This window comes from Rhinoderma darwinii, assembly GCF_050947455.1.
Source record: "Rhinoderma darwinii isolate aRhiDar2 chromosome 5 unlocalized genomic scaffold, aRhiDar2.hap1 SUPER_5_unloc_39, whole genome shotgun sequence".
Classification (NCBI taxonomy): Eukaryota; Metazoa; Chordata; class Amphibia; order Anura; family Rhinodermatidae; genus Rhinoderma; species Rhinoderma darwinii.
In genome coordinates, this window is record NW_027461797.1 from 1,109,715 (window position 1) to 1,137,116 (window position 27,402).

Sequence of the window (27,402 nt, forward strand, 5' to 3'; positions counted from 1 at the left end):
AGTCAGTCACTCAGTGTTGCCTGAGAGGGCAACACTGCAACAGCCGGCCGCCAGGCTGTCTTTTTTTTGCACATTTATTTGCCTCCAGGAGGCCACAAGAGGGAGACAAGGGACTGCAAAATGGAAAATAGGCATCCACCAACTTTACAGACAACTTCTCCTTGCTCCTACAACCTCCATCCTTGCACAGTTTGTTATTCTTCTAGGTAACATAGTAACAAATCCAAATTGCTGCTCTCTTTGTAGGCAAGCAAGGCTTTGTTGCAACTGCAATTCTTACTTCTTCTTGAAATGTAGGGACAACAGTACATTCCATCACATCCATCTAGTGTACACAGGTAGGTCCATTGTGGCGGGCAGGCGAGCGGGCGGGCTGCTTTATTGGCTGTTTGCTGTTCCCCTACTCCACTCCACTATTTGACTGTGGTGCTGCATCAATCAATCAATCAATCAATCAATCAATCAATCAATCAATCAATCAATCAATCAGTGGCTGGCTCAGGTGCAGCTCTTTAACTTACCTAAAAGGGAGGGCGGAGAGAAGACAAGGAAGGTGAATGAGCTGTTCCAATGTGAAATGCCGGAAACACAGAAACACAGACGACACACAACAAGAGGTGGCAATCTATTCATTAATTGCATTTAATCAATGAGCTCATTATCACTCATGCATTGTCCAACAGGTGTTGAAATAATGGGATTAAAAGGGGAGATCCCATCAGAAAGACAAAAACAATAGCAAACACAAATAGCACTTTTGGAATCTGATTTTAGTAAACACATAAGGGAAGGGTGCACCGGTCCTGGAAATACTGCAATACCAGGTCAATGCGTGGAGTGGACAGAGCAAGCTCTATTTCCATCTCCCTGTTCTAAAAATCCATTTAATATATGGTCCCCAGATAGGGGACGTATCAGATATTAAACTGATAAGAACAGATACTACACTTGATCTTAGCCAAAAGGCCGAGAAGCGATAACCCGAATGGGCCTGGCGTTGACCGAGCCTGCCTAATACTGCTGTTCACCCCTTGCAGCGATTCAGCCTACTCCTAGGCAATTCCATGGGGCCCTGCAGGCTCACACACATTTACAGCTACTAAGCGGGAGGTGAATAAAGGCCGGAGAGGAAGCTACACAGGATTTGCTTCTTTTGCTTGCACCACAATGCAGTGCTGAAAGAGGAGGAATCGACATAAAAACGCCTTCTTGGCAACGCCCAAATGCCCTCCTGCCGTGCAAATACTGGCAGCAGCAGCAGCAGCAGCAGCAGCAGTAAGTGCATGCCCACAGCCACCCCTTGTTCCTTCACAACTTGTATTAGCTTTAATCCAGTCCAGTGCTGCCTGCTGAGCAGCACTGACCAACACTGCCTGGGCCCAGGCTTTTATCTCTGAGGCCCCATTATGATGTCAGAAAGCTGGCTCTGGAATCCTGAGGGCTCCACTATGACACGTGCAAAGTTCCGTCTGAACTTTATATAAGACGGTGAGGCTCAGTCAGTCACTCAGTGTTGCCTGAGAGGGCAACACTGCAACAGCCGGCCGCCAGGCTGTCTTTTTTTTGCACATTTATTTGCCTCCAGGAGGCCACAAGAGGGAGACAAGGGACTGCAAAATGGAAAATAGGCATCCACCAACTTTACAGACAACTTCTCCTTGCTCCTACAACCTCCATCCTTGCACAGTTTGTTATTCTTCTAGGTAACATAGTAACAAATCCAAATTGCTGCTCTCTTTGTAGGCAAGCAAGGCTTTGTTGCAACTGCAATTCTTACTTCTTCTTGAAATGTAGGGACGACAGTACATTCCATCACATCCATCTAGTGTACACAGGTAGGTCCATTGTGGCGGGCAGGCGAGCGGGCGGGCTGCTTTATTGGCTGTTTGCTGTTCCCCTACTCCACTCCACTATTTGACTGTGGTGCTGCATCAATCAATCAATCAATCAATCAATCAATCAATCAATCAATCAATCAATCAATCAATCAGTGGCTGGCTCAGGTGCAGCTCTTTAACTTACCTAAAAGGGAGGGCGGAGAGAAGACAAGGAAGGTGAATGAGCTGTTCCAATGTGAAATGCCGGAAACACAGAAACACAGACGACACACAACAAGAGGTGGCAATCTATTCATTAATTGCATTTAATCAATGAGCTCATTATCACTCATGCATTGTCCAACAGGTGTTGAAATAATGGGATTAAAAGGGGAGATCCCATCAGAAAGACAAAAACAATAGCAAACACAAATAGCACTTTTGGAATCTGATTTTAGTAAACACATAAGGGAAGGGTGCACCGGTCCTGGAAATACTGCAATACCAGGTCAATGCGTGGAGTGGACAGAGCAAGCTCTATTTCCATCTCCCTGTTCTAAAAATCCATTTAATATATGGTCCCCAGATAGGGGACGTATCAGATATTAAACTGATAAGAACAGATACTACACTTGATCTTAGCCAAAAGGCCGAGAAGCGATAACCCGAATGGGCCTGGCGTTGACCGAGCCTGCCTAATACTGCTGTTCACCCCTTGCAGCGATTCAGCCTACTCCTAGGCAATTCCATGGGGCCCTGCAGGCTCACACACATTTACAGCTACTAAGCGGGAGGTGAATAAAGGCCGGAGAGGAAGCTACACAGGATTTGCTTCTTTTGCTTGCACCACAATGCAGTGCTGAAAGAGGAGGAATCGACATAAAAACGCCTTCTTGGCAACGCCCAAATGCCCTCCTGCCGTGCAAATACTGGCAGCAGCAGCAGCAGCAGCAGCAGCAGCAGTAAGTGCATGCCCACAGCCACCCCTTGTTCCTTCACAACTTGTATTAGCTTTAATCCAGTCCAGTGCTGCCTGCTGAGCAGCACTGACCAACACTGCCTGGGCCCAGGCTTTTATCTCTGAGGCCCCATTATGATGTCAGAAAGCTGGCTCTGGAATCCTGAGGGCTCCACTATGACACGTGCAAAGTTCCGTCTGAACTTTATATAAGACGGTGAGGCTCAGTCAGTCACTCAGTGTTGCCTGAGAGGGCAACACTGCAACAGCCGGCCGCCAGGCTGTCTTTTTTTTGCACATTTATTTGCCTCCAGGAGGCCACAAGAGGGAGACAAGGGACTGCAAAATGGAAAATAGGCATCCACCAACTTTACAGACAACTTCTCCTTGCTCCTACAACCTCCATCCTTGCACAGTTTGTTATTCTTCTAGGTAACATAGTAACAAATCCAAATTGCTGCTCTCTTTGTAGGCAAGCAAGGCTTTGTTGCAACTGCAATTCTTACTTCTTCTTGAAATGTAGGGACGACAGTACATTCCATCACATCCATCTAGTGTACACAGGTAGGTCCATTGTGGCGGGCAGGCGAGCGGGCGGGCTGCTTTATTGGCTGTTTGCTGTTCCCCTACTCCACTCCACTATTTGACTGTGGTGCTGCATCAATCAATCAATCAATCAATCAATCAATCAATCAATCAATCAATCAATCAGTGGCTGGCTCAGGTGCAGCTCTTTAACTTACCTAAAAGGGAGGGCGGAGAGAAGACAAGGAAGGTGAATGAGCTGTTCCAATGTGAAATGCCGGAAACACAGAAACACAGACGACACACAACAAGAGGTGGCAATCTATTCATTAATTGCATTTAATCAATGAGCTCATTATCACTCATGCATTGTCCAACAGGTGTTGAAATAATGGGATTAAAAGGGGAGATCCCATCAGAAAGACAAAAACAATAGCAAACACAAATAGCACTTTTGGAATCTGATTTTAGTAAACACATAAGGGAAGGGTGCACCGGTCCTGGAAATACTGCAATACCAGGTCAATGCGTGGAGTGGACAGAGCAAGCTCTATTTCCATCTCCCTGTTCTAAAAATCCATTTAATATATGGTCCCCAGATAGGGGACGTATCAGATATTAAACTGATAAGAACAGATACTACACTTGATCTTAGCCAAAAGGCCGAGAAGCGATAACCCGAATGGGCCTGGCGTTGACCGAGCCTGCCTAATACTGCTGTTCACCCCTTGCAGCGATTCAGCCTACTCCTAGGCAATTCCATGGGGCCCTGCAGGCTCACACACATTTACAGCTACTAAGCGGGAGGTGAATAAAGGCCGGAGAGGAAGCTACACAGGATTTGCTTATTTTGCTTGCACCACAATGCAGTGCTGAAAGAGGAGGAATCGACATAAAAACGCCTTCTTGGCAACGCCCAAATGCCCTCCTGCCGTGCAAATACTGGCAGCAGCAGCAGCAGCAGCAGCAGCAGCAGTAAGTGCATGCCCACAGCCACCCCTTGTTCCTTCACAACCTCGTATTAGCTTTAATCCAGTCCAGTGCTGCCTGCTGAGCAGCACTGACCAACACTGCCTGGGCCCAGGCTTTTATCTCTGAGGCCCCATTATGATGTCAGAAAGCTGGCTCTGGAATCCTGAGGGCTCCACTATGACACGTGCAAAGTTCCGTCTGAACTTTATATAAGACGGTGAGGCTCAGTCAGTCACTCAGTGTTGCCTGAGAGGGCAACACTGCAACAGCCGGCCGCCAGGCTGTCTTTTTTTTGCACATTTATTTGCCTCCAGGAGGCCACAAGAGGGAGACAAGGGACTGCAAAATGGAAAATAGGCATCCACCAACTTTACAGACAACTTCTCCTTGCTCCTACAACCTCCATCCTTGCACAGTTTGTTATTCTTCTAGGTAACATAGTAACAAATCCAAATTGCTGCTCTCTTTGTAGGCAAGCAAGGCTTTGTTGCAACTGCAATTCTTACTTCTTCTTGAAATGTAGGGACGACAGTACATTCCATCACATCCATCTAGTGTACACAGGTAGGTCCATTGTGGCGGGCAGGCGAGCGGGCGGGCTGCTTTATTGGCTGTTTGCTGTTCCCCTACTCCACTCCACTATTTGACTGTGGTGCTGCATCAATCAATCAATCAATCAATCAATCAATCAATCAATCAATCAATCAATCAATCAGTGGCTGGCTCAGGTGCAGCTCTTTAACTTACCTAAAAGGGAGGGCGGAGAGAAGACAAGGAAGGTGAATGAGCTGTTCCAATGTGAAATGCCGGAAACACAGAAACACAGACGACACACAACAAGAGGTGGCAATCTATTCATTAATTGCATTTAATCAATGAGCTCATTATCACTCATGCATTGTCCAACAGGTGTTGAAATAATGGGATTAAAAGGGGAGATCCCATCAGAAAGACAAAAACAATAGCAAACACAAATAGCACTTTTGGAATCTGATTTTAGTAAACACATAAGGGAAGGGTGCACCGGTCCTGGAAATACTGCAATACCAGGTCAATGCGTGGAGTGGACAGAGCAAGCTCTATTTCCATCTCCCTGTTCTAAAAATCCATTTAATATATGGTCCCCAGATAGGGGACGTATCAGATATTAAACTGATAAGAACAGATACTACACTTGATCTTAGCCAAAAGGCCGAGAAGCGATAACCCGAATGGGCCTGGCGTTGACCGAGCCTGCCTAATACTGCTGTTCACCCCTTGCAGCGATTCAGCCTACTCCTAGGCAATTCCATGGGGCCCTGCAGGCTCACACACATTTACAGCTACTAAGCGGGAGGTGAATAAAGGCCGGAGAGGAAGCTACACAGGATTTGCTTCTTTTGCTTGCACCACAATGCAGTGCTGAAAGAGGAGGAATCGACATAAAAACGCCTTCTTGGCAACGCCCAAATGCCCTCCTGCCGTGCAAATACTGGCAGCAGCAGCAGCAGCAGCAGCAGCAGCAGTAAGTGCATGCCCACAGCCACCCCTTGTTCCTTCACAACTTGTATTAGCTTTAATCCAGTCCAGTGCTGCCTGCTGAGCAGCACTGACCAACACTGCCTGGGCCCAGGCTTTTATCTCTGAGGCCCCATTATGATGTCAGAAAGCTGGCTCTGGAATCCTGAGGGCTCCACTATGACACGTGCAAAGTTCCGTCTGAACTTTATATAAGACGGTGAGGCTCAGTCAGTCACTCAGTGTTGCCTGAGAGGGCAACACTGCAACAGCCAGCCGCCAGGCTGTCTTTTTTTTGCACATTTATTTGCCTCCAGGAGGCCACAAGAGGGAGACAAGGGACTGCAAAATGGAAAATAGGCATCCACCAACTTTACAGACAACTTCTCCTTGCTCCTACAACCTCCATCCTTGCACAGTTTGTTATTCTTCTAGGTAACATAGTAACAAATCCAAATTGCTGCTCTCTTTGTAGGCAAGCAAGGCTTTGTTGCAACTGCAATTCTTACTTCTTCTTGAAATGTAGGGACGACAGTACATTCCATCACATCCATCTAGTGTACACAGGTAGGTCCATTGTGGCGGGCAGGCGAGCGGGCGGGCTGCTTTATTGGCTGTTTGCTGTTCCCCTACTCCACTCCACTATTTGACTGTGGTGCTGCATCAATCAATCAATCAATCAATCAATCAATCAATCAGTGGCTGGCTCAGGTGCAGCTCTTTAACTTACCTAAAAGGGAGGGCGGAGAGAAGACAAGGAAGGTGAATGAGCTGTTCCAATGTGAAATGCCGGAAACACAGAAACACAGACGACACACAACAAGAGGTGGCAATCTATTCATTAATTGCATTTAATCAATGAGCTCATTATCACTCATGCATTGTCCAACAGGTGTTGAAATAATGGGATTAAAAGGGGAGATCCCATCAGAAAGACAAAAACAATAGCAAACACAAATAGCACTTTTGGAATCTGATTTTAGTAAACACATAAGGGAAGGGTGCACCGGTCCTGGAAATACTGCAATACCAGGTCAATGCGTGGAGTGGACAGAGCAAGCTCTATTTCCATCTCCCTGTTCTAAAAATCCATTTAATATATGGTCCCCAGATAGGGGACGTATCAGATATTAAACTGATAAGAACAGATACTACACTTGATCTTAGCCAAAAGGCCGAGAAGCGATAACCCGAATGGGCCTGGCGTTGACCGAGCCTGCCTAATACTGCTGTTCACCCCTTGCAGCGATTCAGCCTACTCCTAGGCAATTCCATGGGGCCCTGCAGGCTCACACACATTTACAGCTACTAAGCGGGAGGTGAATAAAGGCCGGAGAGGAAGCTACACAGGATTTGCTTCTTTTGCTTGCACCACAATGCAGTGCTGAAAGAGGAGGAATCGACATAAAAACGCCTTCTTGGCAACGCCCAAATGCCCTCCTGCCGTGCAAATACTGGCAGCAGCAGCAGCAGCAGCAGCAGTAAGTGCATGCCCACAGCCACCCCTTGTTCCTTCACAACTTGTATTAGCTTTAATCCAGTCCAGTGCTGCCTGCTGAGCAGCACTGACCAACACTGCCTGGGCCCAGGCTTTTATCTCTGAGGCCCCATTATGATGTCAGAAAGCTGGCTCTGGAATCCTGAGGGCTCCACTATGACACGTGCAAAGTTCCGTCTGAACTTTATATAAGACGGTGAGGCTCAGTCAGTCACTCAGTGTTGCCTGAGAGGGCAACACTGCAACAGCCGGCCGCCAGGCTGTCTTTTTTTTGCACATTTATTTGCCTCCAGGAGGCCACAAGAGGGAGACAAGGGACTGCAAAATGGAAAATAGGCATCCACCAACTTTACAGACAACTTCTCCTTGCTCCTACAACCTCCATCCTTGCACAGTTTGTTATTCTTCTAGGTAACATAGTAACAAATCCAAATTGCTGCTCTCTTTGTAGGCAAGCAAGGCTTTGTTGCAACTGCAATTCTTACTTCTTCTTGAAATGTAGGGACGACAGTACATTCCATCACATCCATCTAGTGTACACAGGTAGGTCCATTGTGGCGGGCAGGCGAGCGGGCGGGCTGCTTTATTGGCTGTTTGCTGTTCCCCTACTCCACTCCACTATTTGACTGTGGTGCTGCATCAATCAATCAATCAATCAATCAATCAATCAATCAATCAATCAATCAATCAATCAATCAATCAATCAGTGGCTGGCTCAGGTGCAGCTCTTTAACTTACCTAAAAGGGAGGGCGGAGAGAAGACAAGGAAGGTGAATGAGCTGTTCCAATGTGAAATGCCGGAAACACAGAAACACAGACGACACACAACAAGAGGTGGCAATCTATTCATTAATTGCATTTAATCAATGAGCTCATTATCACTCATGCATTGTCCAACAGGTGTTGAAATAATGGGATTAAAAGGGGAGATCCCATCAGAAAGACAAAAACAATAGCAAACACAAATAGCACTTTTGGAATCTGATTTTAGTAAACACATAAGGGAAGGGTGCACCGGTCCTGGAAATACTGCAATACCAGGTCAATGCGTGGAGTGGACAGAGCAAGCTCTATTTCCATCTCCCTGTTCTAAAAATCCATTTAATATATGGTCCCCAGATAGGGGACGTATCAGATATTAAACTGATAAGAACAGATACTACACTTGATCTTAGCCAAAAGGCCGAGAAGCGATAACCCGAATGGGCCTGGCGTTGACCGAGCCTGCCTAATACTGCTGTTCACCCCTTGCAGCGATTCAGCCTACTCCTAGGCAATTCCATGGGGCCCTGCAGGCTCACACACATTTACAGCTACTAAGCGGGAGGTGAATAAAGGCCGGAGAGGAAGCTACACAGGATTTGCTTCTTTTGCTTGCACCACAATGCAGTGCTGAAAGAGGAGGAATCGACATAAAAACGCCTTCTTGGCAACGCCCAAATGCCCTCCTGCCGTGCAAATACTGGCAGCAGCAGCAGCAGCAGCAGCAGCAGCAGTAAGTGCATGCCCACAGCCACCCCTTGTTCCTTCACAACTTGTATTAGCTTTAATCCAGTCCAGTGCTGCCTGCTGAGCAGCACTGACCAACACTGCCTGGGCCCAGGCTTTTATCTCTGAGGCCCCATTATGATGTTAGAAAGCTGGCTCTGGAATCCTGAGGGCTCCACTATGACACGTGCAAAGTTCCGTCTGAACTTTATATAAGACGGTGAGGCTCAGTCAGTCACTCAGTGTTGCCTGAGAGGGCAACACTGCAACAGCCGGCCGCCAGGCTGTCTTTTTTTTGCACATTTATTTGCCTCCAGGAGGCCACAAGAGGGAGACAAGGGACTGCAAAATGGAAAATAGGCATCCACCAACTTTACAGACAACTTCTCCTTGCTCCTACAACCTCCATCCTTGCACAGTTTGTTATTCTTCTAGGTAACATAGTAACAAATCCAAATTGCTGCTCTCTTTGTAGGCAAGCAAGGCTTTGTTGCAACTGCAATTCTTACTTCTTCTTGAAATGTAGGGACGACAGTACATTCCATCACATCCATCTAGTGTACACAGGTAGGTCCATTGTGGCGGGCAGGCGAGCGGGCGGGCTGCTTTATTGGCTGTTTGCTGTTCCCCTACTCCACTCCACTATTTGACTGTTGTGCTGCATCAATCAATCAATCAATCAATCAATCAATCAATCAGTGGCTGGCTCAGGTGCAGCTCTTTAACTTACCTAAAAGGGAGGGCGGAGAGAAGACAAGGAAGGTGAATGAGGTGTTCCAATGTGAAATGCCGGAAACACAGACGACACACAACAAGAGGTGGCAATCTATTCATTAATTGCATTTAATCAATGAGCTCATTATCACTCATGCATTGTCCAACAGGTGTTGAAATAATGGGATTAAAAGGGGAGATCCCTTCAGAAAGACAGAAACAATAGCAAAGACAAAAAACACTTTTGGAATCTGCTTTTAGTCAACACATAAGGAAAGGGTGCACCGGTCCTGGAAATACTGCAATACCAGGTCAATGCGTGGAGTGGACAGAGCAAGCTCTATTTCCATCTCCCTGTTCTAAAAATCCATTTAATATATGGTCCCCAGATAGGGGACGTATCAGATATTAAACTGATAAGAACAGATACTACACTTGATCTTAGCCAAAAGGCCGAGAAGCGATAACCCGAACGGGCCGCGCGTTGCCCGAGCCTGCCCGATACTGCTGTTCAGCCCTTGCAGCGATTCAGCCTACTTCTAGGCAATTCCATGGGGCCCTGCAGGCTCACACACTCACAGCTACACGGGAGGTGAATAAAGGCCGGAGAGGAAGCCAGACAGGATTTGCTTCTTTTGCTTGCACCACAATGCAGTGCTGAAAGAGGAGGAATCTACATAAAAACGCCTTCCTGGCAACGCCCAAATGCCCTGCTGCCATGCAGATAAACACTGGCAGCGGCAGCAAGTGCATGCCCACAGCCACCCCTTGTTCCTTCACACCTTGTATCAGCTGTAATCCAGTCCAGTCCAGTGCTGCCTGCTGAGCAGCACTGACCAACACTGCCTGGGCCCAGGCTTTTATCTCTGAGGCCCCATTATGATGTCAGAAAGCTGGCTCTGGAATCCTGAGGGCTCCACTATGACACGTGCAAAGTTCCGTCTGAACTTTATATAAGACGGTGAGGCTCAGTCAGTCACTCAGTGTTGCCTGAGAGGGCAACACTGCAACAGCCGGCCGCCAGGCTGTCTTTTTTTTGCACATTTATTTGCCTCCAGGAGGCCACAAGAGGGAGACAAGGGACTGCAAAATGGAAAATAGGCATCCACCAACTTTACAGACAACTTCTCCTTGCTCCTACAACCTCCATCCTTGCACAGTTTGTTATTCTTCTAGGTAACATAGTAACAAATCCAAATTGCTGCTCTCTTTGTAGGCAAGCAAGGCTTTGTTGCAACTGCAATTCTTACTTCTTCTTGAAATGTAGGGACGACAGTACATTCCATCACATCCATCTAGTGTACACAGGTAGGTCCATTGTGGCGGGCAGGCGAGCGGGCGGGCTGCTTTATTGGCTGTTTGCTGTTCCCCTACTCCACTCCACTATTTGACTGTGGTGCTGCATCAATCAATCAATCAATCAATCAATCAATCAATCAATCAATCAATCAATCAATCAGTGGCTGGCTCAGGTGCAGCTCTTTAACTTACCTAAAAGGGAGGGCGGAGAGAAGACAAGGAAGGTGAATGAGCTGTTCCAATGTGAAATGCCGGAAACACAGAAACACAGACGACACACAACAAGAGGTGGCAATCTATTCATTAATTGCATTTAATCAATGAGCTCATTATCACTCATGCATTGTCCAACAGGTGTTGAAATAATGGGATTAAAAGGGGAGATCCCATCAGAAAGACAAAAACAATAGCAAACACAAATAGCACTTTTGGAATCTGATTTTAGTAAACACATAAGGGAAGGGTGCACCGGTCCTGGAAATACTGCAATACCAGGTCAATGCGTGGAGTGGACAGAACAAGCTCTATTTCCATCTCCCTGTTCTAAAAATCCATTTAATATATGGTCCCCAGATAGGGGACGTATCAGATATTAAACTGATAAGAACAGATACTACACTTGATCTTAGCCAAAAGGCCGAGAAGCGATAACCCGAATGGGCCTGGCGTTGACCGAGCCTGCCTAATACTGCTGTTCACCCCTTGCAGCGATTCAGCCTACTCCTAGGCAATTCCATGGGGCCCTGCAGGCTCACACACATTTACAGCTACTAAGCGGGAGGTGAATAAAGGCCGGAGAGGAAGCTACACAGGATTTGCTTCTTTTGCTTGCACCACAATGCAGTGCTGAAAGAGGAGGAATCGACATAAAAACGCCTTCTTGGCAACGCCCAAATGCCCTCCTGCCGTGCAAATACTGGCAGCAGCAGCAGCAGCAGCAGCAGCAGCAGCAGTAAGTGCATGCCCACAGCCACCCCTTGTTCCTTCACAACTTGTATTAGCTTTAATCCAGTCCAGTGCTGCCTGCTGAGCAGCACTGACCAACACTGCCTGGGCCCAGGCTTTTATCTCTGAGGCCCCATTATGATGTCAGAAAGCTGGCTCTGGAATCCTGAGGGCTCCACTATGACACGTGCAAAGTTCCGTCTGAACTTTATATAAGACGGTGAGGCTCAGTCAGTCACTCAGTGTTGCCTGAGAGGGCAACACTGCAACAGCCGGCCGCCAGGCTGTCTTTTTTTTGCACATTTATTTGCCTCCAGGAGGCCACAAGAGGGAGACAAGGGACTGCAAAATGGAAAATAGGCATCCACCAACTTTACAGACAACTTCTCCTTGCTCCTACAACCTCCATCCTTGCACAGTTTGTTATTCTTCTAGGTAACATAGTAACAAATCCAAATTGCTGCTCTCTTTGTAGGCAAGCAAGGCTTTGTTGCAACTGCAATTCTTACTTCTTCTTGAAATGTAGGGACGACAGTACATTCCATCACATCCATCTAGTGTACACAGGTAGGTCCATTGTGGCGGGCAGGCGAGCGGGCGGGCTGCTTTATTGGCTGTTTGCTGTTCCCCTACTCCACTCCACTATTTGACTGTGGTGCTGCATCAATCAATCAATCAATCAATCAATCAATCAATCAATCAATCAATCAATCAATCAGTGGCTGGCTCAGGTGCAGCTCTTTAACTTACCTAAAAGGGAGGGCGGAGAGAAGACAAGGAAGGTGAATGAGCTGTTCCAATGTGAAATGCCGGAAACACAGAAACACAGACGACACACAACAAGAGGTGGCAATCTATTCATTAATTGCATTTAATCAATGAGCTCATTATCACTCATGCATTGTCCAACAGGTGTTGAAATAATGGGATTAAAAGGGGAGATCCCATCAGAAAGACAAAAACAATAGCAAACACAAATAGCACTTTTGGAATCTGATTTTAGTAAACACATAAGGGAAGGGTGCACCGGTCCTGGAAATACTGCAATACCAGGTCAATGCGTGGAGTGGACAGAACAAGCTCTATTTCCATCTCCCTGTTCTAAAAATCCATTTAATATATGGTCCCCAGATAGGGGACGTATCAGATATTAAACTGATAAGAACAGATACTACACTTGATCTTAGCCAAAAGGCCGAGAAGCGATAACCCGAATGGGCCTGGCGTTGACCGAGCCTGCCTAATACTGCTGTTCACCCCTTGCAGCGATTCAGACTACTCCTAGGCAATTCCATGGGGCCCTGCAGGCTCACACACATTTACAGCTACTAAGCGGGAGGTGAATAAAGGCCGGAGAGGAAGCTACACAGGATTTGCTTCTTTTGCTTGCACCACAATGCAGTGCTGAAAGAGGAGGAATCGACATAAAAACGCCTTCTTGGCAACGCCCAAATGCCCTCCTGCCGTGCAAATACTGGCAGCAGCAGCAGCAGCAGCAGCAGCAGCAGCAGTAAGTGCATGCCCACAGCCACCCCTTGTTCCTTCACAACTTGTATTAGCTTTAATCCAGTCCAGTGCTGCCTGCTGAGCAGCACTGACCAACACTGCCTGGGCCCAGGCTTTTATCTCTGAGGCCCCATTATGATGTCAGAAAGCTGGCTCTGGAATCCTGAGGGCTCCACTATGACACGTGCAAAGTTCCGTCTGAACTTTATATAAGACGGTGAGGCTCAGTCAGTCACTCAGTGTTGCCTGAGAGGGCAACACTGCAACAGCCGGCCGCCAGGCTGTCTTTTTTTTGCACATTTATTTGCCTCCAGGAGGCCACAAGAGGGAGACAAGGGACTGCAAAATGGAAAATAGGCATCCACCAACTTTACAGACAACTTCTCCTTGCTCCTACAACCTCCATCCTTGCACAGTTTGTTATTCTTCTAGGTAACATAGTAACAAATCCAAATTGCTGCTCTCTTTGTAGGCAAGCAAGGCTTTGTTGCAACTGCAATTCTTACTTCTTCTTGAAATGTAGGGACGACAGTACATTCCATCACATCCATCTAGTGTACACAGGTAGGTCCATTGTGGCGGGCAGGCGAGCGGGCGGGCTGCTTTATTGGCTGTTTGCTGTTCCCCTACTCCACTCCACTATTTGACTGTGGTGCTGCATCAATCAATCAATCAATCAATCAATCAATCAATCAATCAATCAATCAATCAATCAATCAATCAGTGGCTGGCTCAGGTGCAGCTCTTTAACTTACCTAAAAGGGAGGGCGGAGAGAAGACAAGGAAGGTGAATGAGCTGTTCCAATGTGAAATGCCGGAAACACAGAAACACAGACGACACACAACAAGAGGTGGCAATCTATTCATTAATTGCATTTAATCAATGAGCTCATTATCACTCATGCATTGTCCAACAGGTGTTGAAATAATGGGATTAAAAGGGGAGATCCCATCAGAAAGACAAAAACAATAGCAAACACAAATAGCACTTTTGGAATCTGATTTTAGTAAACACATAAGGGAAGGGTGCACCGGTCCTGGAAATACTGCAATACCAGGTCAATGCGTGGAGTGGACAGAACAAGCTCTATTTCCATCTCCCTGTTCTAAAAATCCATTTAATATATGGTCCCCAGATAGGGGACGTATCAGATATTAAACTGATAAGAACAGATACTACACTTGATCTTAGCCAAAAGGCCGAGAAGCGATAACCCGAATGGGCCTGGCGTTGACCGAGCCTGCCTAATACTGCTGTTCACCCCTTGCAGCGATTCAGCCTACTCCTAGGCAATTCCATGGGGCCCTGCAGGCTCACACACATTTACAGCTACTAAGCGGGAGGTGAATAAAGGCCGGAGAGGAAGCTACACAGGATTTGCTTCTTTTGCTTGCACCACAATGCAGTGCTGAAAGAGGAGGAATCGACATAAAAACGCCTTCTTGGCAACGCCCAAATGCCCTCCTGCCGTGCAAATACTGGCAGCAGCAGCAGCAGCAGCAGCAGCAGCAGTAAGTGCATGCCCACAGCCACCCCTTGTTCCTTCACAACTTGTATTAGCTTTAATCCAGTCCAGTGCTGCCTGCTGAGCAGCACTGACCAACACTGCCTGGGCCCAGGCTTTTATCTCTGAGGCCCCATTATGATGTCAGAAAGCTGGCTCTGGAATCCTGAGGGCTCCACTATGACACGTGCAAAGTTCCGTCTGAACTTTATATAAGACGGTGAGGCTCAGTCAGTCACTCAGTGTTGCCTGAGAGGGCAACACTGCAACAGCCGGCCACCAGGCTGTCTTTTTTTTGCACATTTATTTGCCTCCAGGAGGCCACAAGAGGGAGACAAGGGACTGCAAAATGGAAAATAGGCATCCACCAACTTTACAGACAACTTCTCCTTGCTCCTACAACCTCCATCCTTGCACAGTTTGTTATTCTTCTAGGTAACATAGTAACAAATCCAAATTGATGCTCTCTTTGTAGGCAAGCAAGGCTTTGTTGCAACTGCAATTCTTACTTCTTCTTGAAATGTAGGGATGACAGTACATTCCATCACATCCATCTAGTGTACACAGGTAGGTCCATTGTGGCGGGCAGGCGAGCGGGCGGGCTGCTTTATTGGCTGTTTGCTGTTCCCCTACTCCACTCCACTATTTGACTGTGGTGCTGCATCAATCAATCAATCAATCAATCAATCAATCAATCAATCAATCAATCAAGTGGCTGGCTCAGGTGCAGCTCTTTAACTTACCTAAAAGGGAGGGCGGAGAGAAGACAAGGAAGGTGAATGAGCTGTTCCAATGTGAAATGCCGGAAACACAGAAACACAGACGACACACAACAAGAGGTGGCAATCTATTCATTAATTGCATTTAATCAATGAGCTCATTATCACTCATGCATTGTCCAACAGGTGTTGAAATAATGGGATTAAAAGGGGAGATCCCATCAGAAAGACAAAAACAATAGCAAACACAAATAGCACTTTTGGAATCTGATTTTAGTAAACACATAAGGGAAGGGTGCACCGGTCCTGGAAATACTGCAATACCAGGTCAATGCGTGGAGTGGACAGAGCAAGCTCTATTTCCATCTCCCTGTTCTAAAAATCCATTTAATATATGGTCCCCAGATAGGGGACGTATCAGATATTAAACTGATAAGAACAGATACTACACTTGATCTTAGCCAAAAGGCCGAGAAGCGATAACCCGAATGGGCCTGGCGTTGACCGAGCCTGCCTAATACTGCTGTTCACCCCTTGCAGCGATTCAGCCTACTCCTAGGCAATTCCATGGGGCCCTGCAGGCTCACACACATTTACAGCTACTAAGCGGGAGGTGAATAAAGGCCGGAGAGGAAGCTACACAGGATTTGCTTCTTTTGCTTGCACCACAATGCAGTGCTGAAAGAGGAGGAATCGACATAAAAACGCCTTCTTGGCAACGCCCAAATGCCCTCCTGCCGTGCAAATACTGGCAGCAGCAGCAGCAGCAGCAGCAGCAGCAGCAGCAGTAAGTGCATGCCCACAGCCACCCCTTGTTCCTTCACAACTTGTATTAGCTTTAATCCAGTCCAGTGCTGCCTGCTGAGCAGCACTGACCAACACTGCCTGGGCCCAGGCTTTTATCTCTGAGGCCCCATTATGATGTCAGAAAGCTGGCTCTGGAATCCTGAGGGCTCCACTATGACACGTGCAAAGTTCCGTCTGAACTTTATATAAGACGGTGAGGCTCAGTCAGTCACTCAGTGTTGCCTGAGAGGGCAACACTGCAACAGCCGGCCGCCAGGCTGTCTTTTTTTTGCACATTTATTTGCCTCCAGGAGGCCACAAGAGGGAGACAAGGGACTGCAAAATGGAAAATAGGCATCCACCAACTTTACAGACAACTTCTCCTTGCTCCTACAACCTCCATCCTTGCACAGTTTGTTATTCTTCTAGGTAACATAGTAACAAATCCAAATTGCTGCTCTCTTTGTAGGCAAGCAAGGCTTTGTTGCAACTGCAATTCTTACTTCTTCTTGAAATGTAGGGACGACAGTACATTCCATCACATCCATCTAGTGTACACAGGTAGGTCCATTGTGGCGGGCAGGCGAGCGGGCGGGCTGCTTTATTGGCTGTTTGCTGTTCCCCTACTCCACTCCACTATTTGACTGTGGTGCTGCATCAATCAATCAATCAATCAATCAATCAATCAATCAATCAATCAGTGGCTGGCTCAGGTGCAGCTCTTTAACTTACCTAAAAGGGAGGGCGGAGAGAAGACAAGGAAGGTGAATGAGCTGTTCCAATGTGAAATGCCGGAAACACAGAAACACAGACGACACACAACAAGAGGTGGCAATCTATTCATTAATTGCATTTAATCAATGAGCTCATTATCACTCATGCATTGTCCAACAGGTGTTGAAATAATGGGATTAAAAGGGGAGATCCCATCAGAAAGACAAAAACAATAGCAAACACAAATAGCACTTTTGGAATCTGATTTTAGTAAACACATAAGGGAAGGGTGCACCGGTCCTGGAAATACTGCAATACCAGGTCAATGCGTGGAGTGGACAGAGCAAGCTCTATTTCCATCTCCCTGTTCTAAAAATCCATTTAATATATGGTCCCCAGATAGGGGACGTATCAGATATTAAACTGATAAGAACAGATACTACACTTGATCTTAGCCAAAAGGCCGAGAAGCGATAACCCGAATGGGCCTGGCGTTGACCGAGCCTGCCTAATACTGCTGTTCACCCCTTGCAGCGATTCAGCCTACTCCTAGGCAATTCCATGGGGCCCTGCAGGCTCACACACATTTACAGCTACTAAGCGGGAGGTGAATAAAGGCCGGAGAGGAAGCTACACAGGATTTGCTTCTTTTGCTTGCACCACAATGCAGTGCTGAAAGAGGAGGAATCGACATAAAAACGCCTTCTTGGCAACGCCCAAATGCCCTCCTGCCGTGCAAATACTGGCAGCAGCAGCAGCAGCAGCAGCAGCAGTAAGTGCATGCCCACAGCCACCCCTTGTTCCTTCACAACTTGTATTAGCTTTAATCCAGTCCAGTGCTGCCTGCTGAGCAGCACTGACCAACACTGCCTGGGCCCAGGCTTTTATCTCTGAGGCCCCATTATGATGTCAGAAAGCTGGCTCTGGAATCCTGAGGGCTCCACTATGACACGTGCAAAGTTCCGTCTGAACTTTATATAAGACGGTGAGGCTCAGTCAGTCACTCAGTGTTGCCTGAGAGGGCAACACTGCAACAGCCGGCCGCCAGGCTGTCTTTTTTTTGCACATTTATTTGCCTCCAGGAGGCCACAAGAGGGAGACAAGGGACTGCAAAATGGAAAATAGGCATCCACCAACTTTACAGACAACTTCTCCTTGCTCCTACAACCTCCATCCTTGCACAGTTTGTTATTCTTCTAGGTAACATAGTAACAAATCCAAATTGCTGCTCTTTTTGTAGGCAAGCAAGGCTTTGTTGCAACTGCAATTCTTACTTCTTCTTGAAATGTAGGGACGACAGTACATTCCATCACATCCATCTAGTGTACACAGGTAGGTCCATTGTGGCGGGCAGGCGAGCGGGCGGGCTGCTTTATTGGCTGTTTGCTGTTCCCCTACTCCACTCCACTATTTGACTGTGGTGCTGCATCAATCAATCAATCAATCAATCAATCAATCAATCAATCAATCAATCAATCAATCAATCAGTGGCTGGCTCAGGTGCAGCTCTTTAACTTACCTAAAAGGGAGGGCGGAGAGAAGACAAGGAAGGTGAATGAGCTGTTCCAATGTGAAATGCCGGAAACACAGAAACACAGACGACACACAACAAGAGGTGGCAATCTATTCATTAATTGCATTTAATCAATGAGCTCATTATCACTCATGCATTGTCCAACAGGTGTTGAAATAATGGGATTAAAAGGGGAGATCCCATCAGAAAGACAAAAACAATAGCAAACACAAATAGCACTTTTGGAATCTGATTTTAGTAAACACATAAGGGAAGGGTGCACCGGTCCTGGAAATACTGCAATACCAGGTCAATGCGTGGAGTGGACAGAGCAAGCTCTATTTCCATCTCCCTGTTCTAAAAATCCATTTAATATATGGTCCCCAGATAGGGGACGTATCAGATATTAAACTGATAAGAACAGATACTACACTTGATCTTAGCCAAAAGGCCGAGAAGCGATAACCCGAATGGGCCTGGCGTTGACCGAGCCTGCCTAATACTGCTGTTCACCCCTTGCAGCGATTCAGCCTACTCCTAGGCAATTCCATGGGGCCCTGCAGGCTCACACACATTTACAGCTACTAAGCGGGAGGTGAATAAAGGCCGGAGAGGAAGCTACACAGGATTTGCTTCTTTTGCTTGCACCACAATGCAGTGCTGAAAGAGGAGGAATCGACATAAAAACGCCTTCTTGGCAACGCCCAAATGCCCTCCTGCCGTGCAAATACTGGCAGCAGCAGCAGCAGCAGCAGCAGCAGCAGTAAGTGCATGCCCACAGCCACCCCTTGTTCCTTCACAACTTGTATTAGCTTTAATCCAGTCCAGTGCTGCCTGCTGAGCAGCACTGACCAACACTGCCTGGGCCCAGGCTTTTATCTCTGAGGCCCCATTATGATGTCAGAAAGCTGGCTCTGGAATCCTGAGGGCTCCACTATGACACGTGCAAAGTTCCGTCTGAACTTTATATAAGACGGTGAGGCTCAGTCAGTCACTCAGTGTTGCCTGAGAGGGCAACACTGCAACAGCCGGCCGCCAGGCTGTCTTTTTTTTGTACATTTATTTGCCTCCAGGAGGCCACAAGAGGGAGACAAGGGACTGCAAAATGGAAAATAGGCATCCACCAACTTTACAGACAACTTCTCCTTGCTCCTACAACCTCCATCCTTGCACAGTTTGTTATTCTTCTAGGTAACATAGTAACAAATCCAAATTGCTGCTCTCTTTGTAGGCAAGCAAGGCTTTGTTGCAACTGCAATTCTTACTTCTTCTTGAAATGTAGGGACGACAGTACATTCCATCACATCCATCTAGTGTACACAGGTAGGTCCATTGTGGCGGGCAGGCGAGCGGGCGGGCTGCTTTATTGGCTGTTTGCTGTTCCCCTACTCCACTCCACTATTTGACTGTGGTGCTGCATCAATCAATCAATCAATCAATCAATCAATCAATCAATCAATCAATCAATCAATCAATCAGTGGCTGGCTCAGGTGCAGCTCTTTAACTTACCTAAAAGGGAGGGCGGAGAGAAGACAAGGAAGGTGAATGAGCTGTTCCAATGTGAAATGCCGGAAACACAGAAACACAGACGACACACAACAAGAGGTGGCAATCTATTCATTAATTGCATTTAATCAATGAGCTCATTATCACTCATGCATTGTCCAACAGGTGTTGAAATAATGGGATTAAAAGGGGAGATCCCATCAGAAAGACAAAAACAATAGCAAACACAAATAGCACTTTTGGAATCTGATTTTAGTAAACACATAAGGGAAGGGTGCACCGGTCCTGGAAATACTGCAATACCAGGTCAATGCGTGGAGTGGACAGAGCAAGCTCTATTTCCATCTCCCTGTTCTAAAAATCCATTTAATATATGGTCCCCAGATAGGGGACGTATCAGATATTAAACTGATAAGAACAGATACTACACTTGATCTTAGCCAAAAGGCCGAGAAGCGATAACCCGAATGGGCCTGGCGTTGACCGAGCCTGCCTAATACTGCTGTTCACCCCTTGCAGCGATTCAGCCTACTCCTAGGCAATTCCATGGGGCCCTGCAGGCTCACACACATTTACAGCTACTAAGCGGGAGGTGAATAAAGGCCGGAGAGGAAGCTACACAGGATTTGCTTCTTTTGCTTGCACCACAATGCAGTGCTGAAAGAGGAGGAATCGACATAAAAACGCCTTCTTGGCAACGCCCAAATGCCCTCCTGCCGTGCAAATACTGGCAGCAGCAGCAGCAGCAGCAGCAGCAGCAGTAAGTGCATGCCCACAGCCACCCCTTGTTCCTTCACAACTTGTATTAGCTTTAATCCAGTCCAGTGCTGCCTGCTGAGCAGCACTGACCAACACTGCCTGGGCCCAGGCTTTTATCTCTGAGGCCCCATTATGATGTCAGAAAGCTGGCTCTGGAATCCTGAGAGCTCCACTATGACACGTGCAAAGTTCCGTCTGAACTTTATATAAGACGGTGAGGCTCAGTCAGTCACTCAGTGTTGCCTGAGAGGGCAACACTGCAACAGCCGGCCGCCAGGCTGTCTTTTTTTTGCACATTTATTTGCCTCCAGGAGGCCACAAGAGGGAGACAAGGGACTGCAAAATGGAAAATAGGCATCCACCAACTTTACAGACAACTTCTCCTTGCTCCTACAACCTCCATCCTTGCACAGTTTGTTATTCTTCTAGGTAACATAGTAACAAATCCAAATTGCTGCTCTCTTTGTAGGCAAGCAAGGCTTTGTTGCAACTGCAATTCTTACTTCTTCTTGAAATGTAGGGACGACAGTACATTCCATCACATCCATCTAGTGTACACAGGTAGGTCCATTGTGGCGGGCAGGCGAGCGGGCGGGCTGCTTTATTGGCTGTTTGCTGTTCCCCTACTCCACTCCACTATTTGACTGTGGTGCTGCATCAATCAATCAATCAATCAATCAATCAATCAATCAATCAATCAATCAGTGGCTGGCTCAGGTGCAGCTCTTTAACTTACCTAAAAGGGAGGGCGGAGAGAAGACAAGGAAGGTGAATGAGCTGTTCCAATGTGAAATGCCGGAAACACAGAAACACAGACGACACACAACAAGAGGTGGCAATCTATTCATTAATTGCATTTAATCAATGAGCTCATTATCACTCATGCATTGTCCAACAGGTGTTGAAATAATGGGATTAAAAGGGGAGATCCCATCAGAAAGACAAAAACAATAGCAAACACAAATAGCACTTTTGGAATCTGATTTTAGTAAACACATAAGGGAAGGGTGCACCGGTCCTGGAAATACTGCAATACCAGGTCAATGCGTGGAGTGGACAGAGCAAGCTCTATTTCCATCTCCCTGTTCTAAAAATCCATTTAATATATGGTCCCCAGATAGGGGACGTATCAGATATTAAACTGATAAGAACAGATACTACACTTGATCTTAGCCAAAAGGCCGAGAAGCGATAACCCGAATGGGCCTGGCGTTGACCGAGCCTGCCTAATACTGCTGTTCACCCCTTGCAGCGATTCAGCCTACTCCTAGGCAATTCCATGGGGCCCTGCAGGCTCACACACATTTACAGCTACTAAGCGGGAGGTGAATAAAGGCCGGAGAGGAAGCTACACAGGATTTGCTTCTTTTGCTTGCACCACAATGCAGTGCTGAAAGAGGAGGAATCGACATAAAAACGCCTTCTTGGCAACGCCCAAATGCCCTCCTGCCGTGCAAATACTGGCAGCAGCAGCAGCAGCAGCAGCAGCAGCAGCAGCAGTAAGTGCATGCCCACAGCCACCCCTTGTTCCTTCACAACTTGTATTAGCTTTAATCCAGTCCAGTGCTGCCTGCTGAGCAGCACTGACCAACACTGCCTGGGCCCAGGCTTTTATCTCTGAGGCCCCATTATGATGTCAGAAAGCTGGCTCTGGAATCCTGAGGGCTCCACTATGACACGTGCAAAGTTCCGTCTGAACTTTATATAAGACGGTGAGGCTCAGTCAGTCACTCAGTGTTGCCTGAGAGGGCAACACTGCAACAGCCGGCCGCCAGGCTGTCTTTTTTTTGCACATTTATTTGCCTCCAGGAGGCCACAAGAGGGAGACAAGGGACTGCAAAATGGAAAATAGGCATCCACCAACTTTACAGACAACTTCTCCTTGCTCCTACAACCTCCATCCTTGCACAGTTTGTTATTCTTCTAGGTAACATAGTAACAAATCCAAATTGCTGCTCTCTTTGTAGGCAAGCAAGGCTTTGTTGCAACTGCAATTCTTACTTCTTCTTGAAATGTAGGGACGACAGTACATTCCATCACATCCATCTAGTGTACACAGGTAGGTCCATTGTGGCGGGCAGGCGAGCGGGCGGGCTGCTTTATTGGCTGTTTGCTGTTCCCCTACTCCACTCCACTATTTGACTGTGGTGCTGCATCAATCAATCAATCAATCAATCAATCAATCAATCAATCAGTGGCTGGCTCAGGTGCAGCTCTTTAACTTACCTAAAAGGGAGGGCGGAGAGAAGACAAGGAAGGTGAATGAGCTGTTCCAATGTGAAATGCCGGAAACACAGAAACACAGACGACACACAACAAGAGGTGGCAATCTATTCATTAATTGCATTTAATCAATGAGCTCATTATCACTCATGCATTGTCCAACAGGTGTTGAAATAATGGGATTAAAAGGGGAGATCCCATCAGAAAGACAAAAACAATAGCAAACACAAATAGCACTTTTGGAATCTGATTTTAGTAAACACATAAGGGAAGGGTGCACCGGTCCTGGAAATACTGCAATACCAGGTCAATGCGTGGAGTGGACAGAGCAAGCTCTATTTCCATCTCCCTGTTCTAAAAATCCATTTAATATATGGTCCCCAGATAGGGGACGTATCAGATATTAAACTGATAAGAACAGATACTACACTTGATCTTAGCCAAAAGGCCGAGAAGCGATAACCCGAATGGGCCTGGCGTTGACCGAGCCTGCCTAATACTGCTGTTCACCCCTTGCAGCGATTCAGCCTACTCCTAGGCAATTCCATGGGGCCCTGCAGGCTCACACACATTTACAGCTACTAAGCGGGAGGTGAATAAAGGCCGGAGAGGAAGCTACACAGGATTTGCTTCTTTTGCTTGCACCACAATGCAGTGCTGAAAGAGGAGGAATCGACATAAAAACGCCTTCTTGGCAACGCCCAAATGCCCTCCTGCCGTGCAAATACTGGCAGCAGCAGCAGCAGCAGCAGCAGCAGTAAGTGCATGCCCACAGCCACCCCTTGTTCCTTCACAACTTGTATTAGCTTTAATCCAGTCCAGTGCTGCCTGCTGAGCAGCACTGACCAACACTGCCTGGGCCCAGGCTTTTATCTCTGAGGCCCCATTATGATGTCAGAAAGCTGGCTCTGGAATCCTGAGGGCTCCACTATGACACGTGCAAAGTTCCGTCTGAACTTTATATAAGACGGTGAGGCTCAGTCAGTCACTCAGTGTTGCCTGAGAGGGCAACACTGCAACAGCCGGCCGCCAGGCTGTCTTTTTTTTGCACATTTATTTGCCTCCAGGAGGCCACAAGAGGGAGACAAGGGACTGCAAAATGGAAAATAGGCATCCACCAACTTTACAGACAACTTCTCCTTGCTCCTACAACCTCCATCCTTGCACAGTTTGTTATTCTTCTAGGTAACATAGTAACAAATCCAAATTGCTGCTCTTTTTGTAGGCAAGCAAGGCTTTGTTGCAACTGCAATTCTTACTTCTTCTTGAAATGTAGGGACGACAGTACATTCCATCACATCCATCTAGTGTACACAGGTAGGTCCATTGTGGCGGGCAGGCGAGCGGGCGGGCTGCTTTATTGGCTGTTTGCTGTTCCCCTACTCCACTCCACTATTTGACTGTGGTGCTGCATCAATCAATCAATCAATCAATCAATCAATCAATCAATCAATCAATCAATCAATCAATCAATCAGTGGCTGGCTCAGGTGCAGCTCTTTAACTTACCTAAAAGGGAGGGCGGAGAGAAGACAAGGAAGGTGAATGAGCTGTTCCAATGTGAAATGCCGGAAACACAGAAACACAGACGACACACAACAAGAGGTGGCAATCTATTCATTAATTGCATTTAATCAATGAGCTCATTATCACTCATGCATTGTCCAACAGGTGTTGAAATAATGGGATTAAAAGGGGAGATCCCATCAGAAAGACAAAAACAATAGCAAACACAAATAGCACTTTTGGAATCTGATTTTAGTAAACACATAAGGGAAGGGTGCACCGGTCCTGGAAATACTGCAATACCAGGTCAATGCGTGGAGTGGACAGAGCAAGCTCTATTTCCATCTCCCTGTTCTAAAAATCCATTTAATATATGGTCCCCAGATAGGGGACGTATCAGATATTAAACTGATAAGAACAGATACTACACTTGATCTTAGCCAAAAGGCCGAGAAGCGATAACCCGAATGGGCCTGGCGTTGACCGAGCCTGCCTAATACTGCTGTTCACCCCTTGCAGCGATTCAGCCTACTCCTAGGCAATTCCATGGGGCCCTGCAGGCTCACACACATTTACAGCTACTAAGCGGGAGGTGAATAAAGGCCGGAGAGGAAGCTACACAGGATTTGCTTCTTTTGCTTGCACCACAATGCAGTGCTGAAAGAGGAGGAATCGACATAAAAACGCCTTCTTGGCAACGCCCAAATGCCCTCCTGCCGTGCAAATACTGGCAGCAGCAGCAGCAGCAGCAGCAGCAGCAGTAAGTGCATGCCCACAGCCACCCCTTGTTCCTTCACAACTTGTATTAGCTTTAATCCAGTCCAGTGCTGCCTGCTGAGCAGCACTGACCAACACTGCCTGGGCCCAGGCTTTTATCTCTGAGGCCCCATTATGATGTCAGAAAGCTGGCTCTGGAATCCTGAGGGCTCCACTATGACACGTGCAAAGTTCCGTCTGAACTTTATATAAGACGGTGAGGCTCAGTCAGTCACTCAGTGTTGCCTGAGAGGGCAACACTGCAACAGCCGGCCGCCAGGCTGTCTTTTTTTTGTACATTTATTTGCCTCCAGGAGGCCACAAGAGGGAGACAAGGGACTGCAAAATGGAAAATAGGCATCCACCAACTTTACAGACAACTTCTCCTTGCTCCTACAACCTCCATCCTTGCACAGTTTGTTATTCTTCTAGGTAACATAGTAACAAATCCAAATTGCTGCTCTCTTTGTAGGCAAGCAAGGCTTTGTTGCAACTGCAATTCTTACTTCTTCTTGAAATGTAGGGACGACAGTACATTCCATCACATCCATCTAGTGTACACAGGTAGGTCCATTGTGGCGGGCAGGCGAGCGGGCGGGCTGCTTTATTGGCTGTTTGCTGTTCCCCTACTCCACTCCACTATTTGACTGTGGTGCTGCATCAATCAATCAATCAATCAATCAATCAATCAATCAATCAATCAATCAATCAATCAATCAATCAGTGGCTGGCTCAGGTGCAGCTCTTTAACTTACCTAAAAGGGAGGGCGGAGAGAAGACAAGGAAGGTGAATGAGCTGTTCCAATGTGAAATGCCGGAAACACAGAAACACAGACGACACACAACAAGAGGTGGCAATCTATTCATTAATTGCATTTAATCAATGAGCTCATTATCACTCATGCATTGTCCAACAGGTGTTGAAATAATGGGATTAAAAGGGGAGATCCCATCAGAAAGACAAAAACAATAGCAAACACAAATAGCACTTTTGGAATCTGATTTTAGTAAACACATAAGGGAAGGGTGCACCGGTCCTGGAAATACTGCAATACCAGGTCAATGCGTGGAGTGGACAGAGCAAGCTCTATTTCCATCTCCCTGTTCTAAAAATCCATTTAATATATGGTCCCCAGATAGGGGACGTATCAGATATTAAACTGATAAGAACAGATACTACACTTGATCTTAGCCAAAAGGCCGAGAAGCGATAACCCGAATGGGCCTGGCGTTGACCGAGCCTGCCTAATACTGCTGTTCACCCCTTGCAGCGATTCAGCCTACTCCTAGGCAATTCCATGGGGCCCTGCAGGCTCACACACATTTACAGCTACTAAGCGGGAGGTGAATAAAGGCCGGAGAGGAAGCTACACAGGATTTGCTTCTTTTGCTTGCACCACAATGCAGTGCTGAAAGAGGAGGAATCGACATAAAAACGCCTTCTTGGCAACGCCCAAATGCCCTCCTGCCGTGCAAATACTGGCAGCAGCAGCAGCAGCAGCAGCAGCAGCAGTAAGTGCATGCCCACAGCCACCCCTTGTTCCTTCACAACTTGTATTAGCTTTAATCCAGTCCAGTGCTGCCTGCTGAGCAGCACTGACCAACACTGCCTGGGCCCAGGCTTTTATCTCTGAGGCCCCATTATGATGTCAGAAAGCTGGCTCTGGAATCCTGAGAGCTCCACTATGACACGTGCAAAGTTCCGTCTGAACTTTATATAAGACGGTGAGGCTCAGTCAGTCACTCAGTGTTGCCTGAGAGGGCAACACTGCAACAGCCGGCCGCCAGGCTGTCTTTTTTTTGCACATTTATTTGCCTCCAGGAGGCCACAAGAGGGAGACAAGGGACTGCAAAATGGAAAATAGGCATCCACCAACTTTACAGACAACTTCTCCTTGCTCCTACAACCTCCATCCTTGCACAGTTTGTTATTCTTCTAGGTAACATAGTAACAAATCCAAATTGCTGCTCTCTTTGTAGGCAAGCAAGGCTTTGTTGCAACTGCAATTCTTACTTCTTCTTGAAATGTAGGGACGACAGTACATTCCATCACATCCATCTAGTGTACACAGGTAGGTCCATTGTGGCGGGCAGGCGAGCGGGCGGGCTGCTTTATTGGCTGTTTGCTGTTCCCCTACTCCACTCCACTATTTGACTGTGGTGCTGCATCAATCAATCAATCAATCAATCAATCAA

General features: G+C 47.0%; 18 non-coding genes across 18 annotated transcripts; all 18 read right to left on the bottom strand.

Moving 5' to 3' along the window:
• Positions 1–787: 787 nt before the first annotated feature.
• On the bottom strand, positions 788–978 carry LOC142692014 (U2 spliceosomal RNA). Its single transcript, XR_012860511.1, has one exon. It is a non-coding gene; the product is annotated as a U2 spliceosomal RNA (small nuclear RNA).
• Positions 979–2,288: 1,310 nt separating this feature from the next.
• LOC142692015 (U2 spliceosomal RNA) lies at positions 2,289–2,479 on the bottom strand. The gene has a single exon (XR_012860512.1). It is a non-coding gene; the product is annotated as a U2 spliceosomal RNA (small nuclear RNA).
• A 1,305-nt stretch (positions 2,480–3,784) lies between these two features.
• LOC142692016 (U2 spliceosomal RNA) lies at positions 3,785–3,975 on the bottom strand. Its single transcript, XR_012860513.1, has one exon. It is a non-coding gene; the product is annotated as a U2 spliceosomal RNA (small nuclear RNA).
• Positions 3,976–5,285: 1,310 nt separating this feature from the next.
• LOC142692018 (U2 spliceosomal RNA) lies at positions 5,286–5,476 on the bottom strand. Its single transcript, XR_012860515.1, has one exon. It is a non-coding gene; the product is annotated as a U2 spliceosomal RNA (small nuclear RNA).
• Positions 5,477–6,765: 1,289 nt separating this feature from the next.
• On the bottom strand, positions 6,766–6,956 carry LOC142692019 (U2 spliceosomal RNA). The gene has a single exon (XR_012860516.1). It is a non-coding gene; the product is annotated as a U2 spliceosomal RNA (small nuclear RNA).
• A 1,315-nt stretch (positions 6,957–8,271) lies between these two features.
• LOC142692020 (U2 spliceosomal RNA) lies at positions 8,272–8,462 on the bottom strand. Its single transcript, XR_012860517.1, has one exon. It is a non-coding gene; the product is annotated as a U2 spliceosomal RNA (small nuclear RNA).
• A 1,281-nt stretch (positions 8,463–9,743) lies between these two features.
• LOC142691974 (U2 spliceosomal RNA) lies at positions 9,744–9,934 on the bottom strand. The gene has a single exon (XR_012860475.1). It is a non-coding gene; the product is annotated as a U2 spliceosomal RNA (small nuclear RNA).
• Positions 9,935–11,226: 1,292 nt separating this feature from the next.
• Positions 11,227–11,417, bottom strand: LOC142692129 (U2 spliceosomal RNA). Its single transcript, XR_012860615.1, has one exon. It is a non-coding gene; the product is annotated as a U2 spliceosomal RNA (small nuclear RNA).
• Positions 11,418–12,729: 1,312 nt separating this feature from the next.
• LOC142692130 (U2 spliceosomal RNA) lies at positions 12,730–12,920 on the bottom strand. The gene has a single exon (XR_012860616.1). It is a non-coding gene; the product is annotated as a U2 spliceosomal RNA (small nuclear RNA).
• A 1,320-nt stretch (positions 12,921–14,240) lies between these two features.
• On the bottom strand, positions 14,241–14,431 carry LOC142692131 (U2 spliceosomal RNA). The gene has a single exon (XR_012860617.1). It is a non-coding gene; the product is annotated as a U2 spliceosomal RNA (small nuclear RNA).
• A 1,302-nt stretch (positions 14,432–15,733) lies between these two features.
• LOC142692021 (U2 spliceosomal RNA) lies at positions 15,734–15,924 on the bottom strand. The gene has a single exon (XR_012860518.1). It is a non-coding gene; the product is annotated as a U2 spliceosomal RNA (small nuclear RNA).
• Positions 15,925–17,227: 1,303 nt separating this feature from the next.
• Positions 17,228–17,418, bottom strand: LOC142692022 (U2 spliceosomal RNA). Its single transcript, XR_012860519.1, has one exon. It is a non-coding gene; the product is annotated as a U2 spliceosomal RNA (small nuclear RNA).
• Positions 17,419–18,728: 1,310 nt separating this feature from the next.
• LOC142692023 (U2 spliceosomal RNA) lies at positions 18,729–18,919 on the bottom strand. The gene has a single exon (XR_012860520.1). It is a non-coding gene; the product is annotated as a U2 spliceosomal RNA (small nuclear RNA).
• A 1,313-nt stretch (positions 18,920–20,232) lies between these two features.
• Positions 20,233–20,423, bottom strand: LOC142692025 (U2 spliceosomal RNA). The gene has a single exon (XR_012860521.1). It is a non-coding gene; the product is annotated as a U2 spliceosomal RNA (small nuclear RNA).
• Positions 20,424–21,724: 1,301 nt separating this feature from the next.
• Positions 21,725–21,915, bottom strand: LOC142692026 (U2 spliceosomal RNA). Its single transcript, XR_012860522.1, has one exon. It is a non-coding gene; the product is annotated as a U2 spliceosomal RNA (small nuclear RNA).
• A 1,299-nt stretch (positions 21,916–23,214) lies between these two features.
• On the bottom strand, positions 23,215–23,405 carry LOC142692027 (U2 spliceosomal RNA). Its single transcript, XR_012860523.1, has one exon. It is a non-coding gene; the product is annotated as a U2 spliceosomal RNA (small nuclear RNA).
• A 1,314-nt stretch (positions 23,406–24,719) lies between these two features.
• LOC142692028 (U2 spliceosomal RNA) lies at positions 24,720–24,910 on the bottom strand. The gene has a single exon (XR_012860524.1). It is a non-coding gene; the product is annotated as a U2 spliceosomal RNA (small nuclear RNA).
• A 1,317-nt stretch (positions 24,911–26,227) lies between these two features.
• Positions 26,228–26,418, bottom strand: LOC142692030 (U2 spliceosomal RNA). Its single transcript, XR_012860526.1, has one exon. It is a non-coding gene; the product is annotated as a U2 spliceosomal RNA (small nuclear RNA).
• Positions 26,419–27,402: the final 984 nt, after the last annotated feature.